The following is a 6,875-nucleotide window of genomic DNA, read 5'->3' as shown; positions in this document are numbered from 1 at the left end:
TGCTTATAGGATCATGGTGAGAATCAAGTGTAGTGCCTGATATGTGGCCAACAGCAGATAAATACTGGTTCCCTCTTCCACTACTTGGGGTTACTGTGGTGATGGTGGATGTAGGGTACAGATGTAAGACAGATTACTTGGGAAACAGCAGCAAACTTAGCAAATAGTTGAATTTTAAGGAATTTAAGACAGACGAAGCAAAGGAAAAGCTACGATTTCAAACGGAAAAACCAGGTCTTAGATAAAGAGGAGGAGGTGATGGGTTTGGGAAGAGTACTAGTTTGAGGGAAAGACAAGTTGACTTTTGGATATTGAATTTGAACTTGAAATTTTACAAAGACCATATGGATTCAACAGTCCCTGAAACTGAAGAGAAACCAGGAGTGCACCTTGAAGCTCAAGTTTCCAAGCCCCTCATTTTCCCTGGGCCCTCCCAAGCATACAGATCTAGTATTATGTTTGTAAGTTTTATTGCTTTCCTTTAAGAAGCTCGCTCCCAAGTTATACAAGCTTCAGGCCCAAGGGCACCTGGATGGATTCAGTTAGAAATCAGAAGTTATTTCTATGAGATAATGGGAGATCAAGAGTTGGAAGAAACTTGTTACTGTCCTCAAAGGAAAAGAAGGGTCAGCAGAGAAGGCCAGAGAAGCACAGAGAAGGCCTGAGGGTAGGATGCTGCCAAGGAGATCAAAGGCACGAGGGGCTGAGGATGGGTCGCCAGACTTGACTTCTCAAAAAGTAACTGTTTTTAGACCGCATGCTCAGTACAGTTGTGGGGGAGGCCCACTGTCATGTCACGGGGTTGAGGAGTGAGGAGTAGGTAGGGGGTGTGGACTCTCCATCTGACAAGGTGGACAGTAAGAAGAAACACTTTCGATCTTCTGTAATTTAACTTGAGCCTGAACAATCAATATACCTTTGGGATTAATATTAGCTCCCTGAACATGGCATTGTCTTCTCTTTATTGCATTTTCTTATTCCTTAAGATTTTCTTAATTGGATCAATTTCTCTTCACGCTTGATCAATGGCCAAGAAATGGGCTATAGGCAGGCACAGTTCTGGTTTTTGTTGGTTTGTTTACACTAACAGTTTCTCTTTCTCGATCCAAGGCTTGCATATGGAGGTCAAGAATTCTGTCCTAGGAGTTCAGGGACTGAGGACCAGGGTGGAGGAAGAGAAAGGCGTCAGATATTAGGCTGAAAAAGAGAAAGGCGTCAGAAAGGCGTCAGATATTAGGCTGGTCGGTTATCTAGGATCGAGTCAAAGGTAGCGATGACTTCATCTGCCGCAGAGGGCGCCTCCCTATCCCGGCAGTGCATTTTCGATCAGCCGGTTTGCCCGGGATGTTTTCTTTGACTGTTTGCTTCTCACTGCTTGGCGCCCCAAGTCACTTTGGAAAAAAAAAAAAAGATGTGATTAAATCGATTCCCCTGTTTCTTTCTGTGAGGAGTGTGCGTTTCCCAGACAGCGTGCGTTCATTCGATCAGACCTGGCATAAATTTTTGAGGGGTCTTTTTACAATTTAATACAACTTAAAGGTTCCTGTTACCATTTTCATTGAGTATTGAAAACAAAAACAAAACAAACAACAGTAACAAACCTACAGGTTGGGAGGCCCCAGGGAGGAGCTGACCTTTGGGAAACTCTAGCCCCGCCAGGTTTCGGCTGCAGGGGCTGGGACAGTTCTCCGAATGCTGCTAGGTCTCCAGGGAGAAGCAAGTGTGGGGCAGAGGGTTGTCCGGCGCGTGCGTAGGGGGGCGTGTGCGGGGGTGTGCGTGTGTGTGCGCGCGTGTATATAAGAGTGTGTGCGCGCCCGTGTGCACAAGAGAGGGTGCTAGGGAGGCGGCCGCACAGGCTCCTTTGTGGAAGGCACTTGCCGCTTCAGAAGCCAGCTTGGCGCCTCCTCTCACCCGTTCCCCGAGGACACTTGGCTCTTCTGGGCAGCCCAGTTATCTTCGTCTTCTGCCGCCCCTACTTCTCTCGGTGGGCCCCGGCCCTGCCCCGCGCCAGCCTTTGGGGCGGGTAGGAGTGTGCCCTGCGGCGCCTCCAGGCCCCCGGGGCCCCGCGCAGGTGAAGGTGAGCGCGTGGCGGCGACGGCGGCGAGCGGAGGGAGGAAGGGGGAGCGGGGATTGAGGGGCGGAGCAGGAAAGGGCGCGCTGCCCTTCGCGGCGGGCCGGTAGCTGCGGGACCGCAGCATTGTTACCTGAGGCCGCCGCTGCCCCCCGCCCCACCCTGCCCCCTCGCGCAGGCGGGGCCTGCAGTGACCCGGGAGGAGGCGGAGGCGCCGACAACGCGGCAGGAGGCTGCGGCGGTTTGCGCAGCGGCTGCAGGGGACGCTGGCAGTGGGTGAGTGCGGGTCGGGCGGCCGAGGCGGCGGCGACCGCAGCGCGGGGCAAGGGGAGCTGGAGCCCCCCCGCTCGGGAGGGTCGGGGTCGGGCTATCGGCCCGGACTCGAGGCTGTGGCGCCGAGAAGCGCGGCCTATGGGCGCCGGGTCTCGGCTCCCTCCGAGCCTCACCGGGAAAGCTGGAGAGGAGGTTACAGCTCCCTCCACATCCACCGGGGTGACTTTGGCGACTGCTCTTACCCAGCCGCGGGGGACGACGACCGGTCCCTGGAGGCGAAGACGCGCCGGTGCCGCGTCTGGAGAACGAGCTGTATCACCGGGCTGCCTTGGGTCGCATCTGGGCCGTTGACTGAGCCATGGCTAAGACTTTGAGATCAGTCGGCCCCTAGTTTATCCCGGCCCGCGGGAGACAGCGGCGTCCCGCACAAAAAGCGCAGCCGCGGCGCCGCGCTCTGCTCCCTCCCCAGCCAGGAGCCACGCCTGGCCCCTGGGACAGCGGTGCGGTGGTGGCGGGGACCCAGTGCGGCGGTGCGGGCCGAGGACTTGGCGCTTCTCGCCTTTGCTCCGGCCGCGCGAAGTTCAGGTTAGAAGTTGCGCCCCGCGCCTGCAGGAGTGTGGGGAGGGAGAGGAGGCGGGTGGGCTGGCGGGTCAGCCTCCAGACTCGGGGTGACCCCAGTTCTTGGAGAGCGGATTCTCGGTTTAGTCCTCTGACCGGTTTCAAGCGCCAGGAGTCTCCCCTCTGTTTTTCTCACCGGCTCGTCCCTACTCCCTTTTGACAGAGTCGCAGTGCGGCCGTGAGGCTTTCCCCCTCGCGCCTGCGACCCCGACGGGGGATGTGGGAAGATGTCGCGGCGGAGACTTGGGGTGGGGTGGGAGCGGGCGGCCGCCGCAGACCAGGTGTCTGCGAGCCGGAAGACCCCGCTTTCGCTTCAATCACACAGACACTTCCCCTAGTTAGCCGTCTCCCACCCCACTTCTGGGCGCAGCGAGCGGAGCCCCGCAGAGGGGCGGGCGCCGCGGGGGGCGTGGCGCGGGGGCGTGGGCTTTCTAGCCGGGGCCCCTCGGGGCGAGGGGGCGGGGCCGAGACCCCAACCCGACGAGAGGGGCCGGGAATAGGCGACCTGGCGGGGCAGGCGACCCCGTAGCTCCAGACGCCGAACTGGAGAGCGGTTGGCGCTCGGGAAGGCCGAGGGTCCTGCGCCGCCCGCGCTGGGCACCCGCCCTGCAGGCCGCGGCCTCTCTCCCCGCCGCAGAGCTGGCGTGGCGCGTGGGGGCGTCGATCTCCGCGCGCACCGGCGCTCCACCCTCGCCGCCGCGACGGGCTCCTGCCCGACGCTGATAAGGACGCGACTGGGGCTCCGCGCGGCCCGCGGGGCCGCCCACTCGCGTGCAGCTTGCTGCCCCGGGGGGAGAGCGCGGCTCTCTGGGGATTCGCGGCAGAGCCGGTGGCTAGTTGGTGAGTGGCTTGTGCGGGGCGCGGGGTGCGGAGTTGGGGATGGAAGGAGGCTGGCGACCTCTGGCCAATGCGAAGATCTAGTAAGGTACTATTTATATATCTAAATTGGAAAGAAGTAGTGCCCTAGGGCCCCTTAGGCCGAATTTCTTCCAGACTTAGTGGTCGGTTTTCAAACTTCTGTGTGCACAGAAACTACCCCCGGGGTTCGGCCGTCTGTGACCCCCTTCTACTGACTCAGTGTCTTCCTGGAATGAGCAGCCAGTGCTTCCTTCCCTCTCTCTAGAGCATCCTTTGACACGCCTGTGCTTTTTTTTTCTTCCTTGGTTTTGAGACAGTGAGAGAAACTGAAAATGTACATTCAAATATAGGCGTTCTTCCTCAGCTCTCGGGTGCTGCTCTCCGGCAGTCTGTGAATGTTTACATTGTTCTGCAGTTTGAAGGCACTGACTGGAAACGCGTTGCCCTCGGTTCTACTGACTGGAGCACAGGCAGACGGAACACAGACGGAACAAACAGAAGAGTTGGACGGTCCGGCTCTGGCCCGACTGTGTAGTCGTACCGACTGACATTCTGTTTAATAATCAAGAAAGGGTTTGAAAGATAAATGGTGGTGGAGGAGGCTCTTCCCGAATGAGTGGAGTGAGAGCAAAAATTCCATAGTTTAGAATTGCCCGTACTTTCCCCATCCTTTTCTTCTCCCCCAAATACAATAAAATAGGGCTGTGTGTTTCTCTACCTCTGCTCTCCAAACTCGCTTGCTTTGTCCTGGTTTGTCATCAGAAGCATTGGGCCAGCCCTTCCTGCCCCCACCTCATCTGTGACACATGCCAGGAGTCAAGGGGAAAGGTTTTCTGGCAGGTTTTCCTTGATGTTCCTTTTGATTATTGTTGACCAAAGGAGTGAGTGACCAGCTGAGCACCAAGGCCCCACTTGTCCTCTTTCAGGAAAGCCCTGAGCTCCAAACTGACGTCAAGGGAACATGCTCTTCTCTTAAATACACTGTGAGATAAAGCCTACATACACTTTTTCTTGACTCTCGCCCACTCCCTTCAAGAGCCTAGAACTTCTTTGGGATGTTTCTGACACCAAGGAAAAAGTACAGCGGGCTCTTTAGGCAAGAGAAGTTAGGAGGGGGCGGGGGGCATCTTTGAAGACCCTTCATGAACATTCTAAGATTTTTTTGCCTGCCAGTTAACTAAAAGTACATAATCACAGCACCACTTTATTGAAATTTCACGTAGTTAAAAGATGCTCAACTGAGCTGCAGCCTCCTTGGGAGAGTCCATCACTCAAACGCAACTCTGATGGGTCATGAGTAGCACTCAGGGGACTTGAAGAGACATTCCTGTCTTCAGAGCCCAGCCATGACAGCTCTGCATTTTACTCAGAGCTGGGCACTTGTCAGCCTTCGTAGTTATTCTCATCCTGCTGCTGAGTTCTCCAACCTATAGCTGAGATCTTACACACAAGCCTGTCTCTGTCTGCCCCAGGAGATTGATGGGACTACTTAGCATTTTCCAGACCGTGTGGGGGCTGATCCCATTGTCCCCACTGGCAGTGTCAGCTGTGAGAAACAGACAGCCAGTGTGGTCTGTTAGGGCTTCAAGCATCACCTGCGTTCTCCTAGTGTACCTGGAGAGTGTGTTTGCATCTCTGCTGTGGGCAGTACTGCAGCAAATCCAGCGTTCTTTTGTGTATTCTCTATTTTAATTTCCACGTGGCTGTGGAAAGGGTTAGAATTCTGTCTGCACTCTGCTTTTCCTGCCACCTCTTTCACACTGGACATCCTGGCCCAGGGGGAAACCCTATTGAAGTTAGGGTAGTAAAAGCATTAGCGTCTTAGCTAATCATTGCTGACAAACTTACTCATTAGAAGCTGTTGAGGGCCTAGGATCCTTGTCTGTTACCCTGGGAAAAAATTAGTCAGACAACATACCAGGGACAGCATTGTACATTTTCTTTTGTTCCTTTAACTTTTAAAAATAACATTCTTTTACATGGGGCATTAGTTAGAATCATCCCAATGCATAGCTGTGTCACTTTTTACTTTGACAATCTTCTATCTGGTACTTCGTCTGTGCAAAGCACAGTACTAAAAAATGCACCTTTTTATAACTCATATCAAGACAGTTGCAGGTGGGCAAAAAATAAAAAAGTAAAAATGTACCTTTCTGGCTTTGTTGTTGGGAGACAGTGATGTTGCACAACCTTGGAGTATTTAGTCTTCCTTACTCTTTGTCAGTATCTCTATGTTTGCTTTGTGAGGTTTAGTGGCACATCTGTATATATACAGCACTGAATGAGTTATTGCTTTCTAGATTGGAGACTTTCTAAGCTTATCACCATTCTTAAGAGGGATAATCTATAAACAAGTCAGCATCTCTGGAACTGGAGGTGAATGGGAGGATTAACAGCTCTTCTATACATGAGATATTTTATGTACATAAGTATTTTAAAATATGTAAGGATAAATTGCCAAAATTGCCTGCACAGTCTTGAAAAAGAAGAGTTCAAATATAACTATAAACTATAATTGACAATGAGTCATTTGCTTTAAGGGTGCCAACTGTGAAAACAGCCTAGTTATGCCCCTAATGATAATTATGAAAACTCCTTCTAGAAGCCAGTTGCATCTCAAGTGAGCTGTATGTCAGCTTGGAGAAATATTTTCTATTTTACTTATTTAAAAATTATTCGGCGGTGATGGCTGCGTGACACTTTGAATGTACTTAATGCCACGAAATTGCACACTTCAAATGGTTAAAGTGATTTTTAAAGTATCCAATTAATAACTGGAAGTGCCATTTTCTACCCATATAGAGGCAATTTTCAGAACTCCAATATTCAAATGTTTCATTAAAATATTTGCTTTTGTAATATGGAGACAATTTAATAAATAATCACTGAGCATTGAGAAAGGACATATTTTGTAAACTTTGCTAGCAAAGAATGGAAATATTATGAGTTTGTACCTAGCAGCCAGGGGTAACTTGGCATTTTATCTATGAACCCAATACATCTTTTAAAGCAAGTGTAATGCCTGTGAAAATAAAGGGAAATCTTATGCACATAT

At 52.2% G+C, this 6,875-nt stretch overlaps 1 protein-coding gene across 2 annotated transcripts in view; it reads left to right on the top strand.

Moving 5' to 3' along the window:
- The first annotated feature begins 2,260 nt into the window (after positions 1-2,260).
- FHDC1 (FH2 domain containing 1) overlaps positions 2,261-6,875 on the top strand; it is a 44,291-nt gene continuing 39,676 nt past the window's right edge. The window contains exon 1 of one of the 2 annotated variants that reach the window (XM_064383811.1): positions 2,261-2,347. The gene's annotated coding sequence lies outside the window, so the exon portion shown is untranslated. Of the gene's footprint in view, positions 2,348-3,764; positions 3,803-6,875 lie in introns of those variants that run through there. The other variant, XM_012448545.2, reaches the window with a different exon arrangement.

This window comes from Aotus nancymaae, unplaced genomic scaffold (assembly GCF_030222135.1).
Source record: "Aotus nancymaae isolate 86718 unplaced genomic scaffold, 86718_ANA_hifiasm-v0.15.2.pri h1tg000033l, whole genome shotgun sequence".
Lineage (NCBI taxonomy): Eukaryota > Metazoa > Chordata > Mammalia > Primates > Aotidae > Aotus > Aotus nancymaae.
The sequence above is the reverse complement of the archived record's forward strand: the minus strand, read 5'-3'. Positions and strand labels throughout refer to the sequence as shown.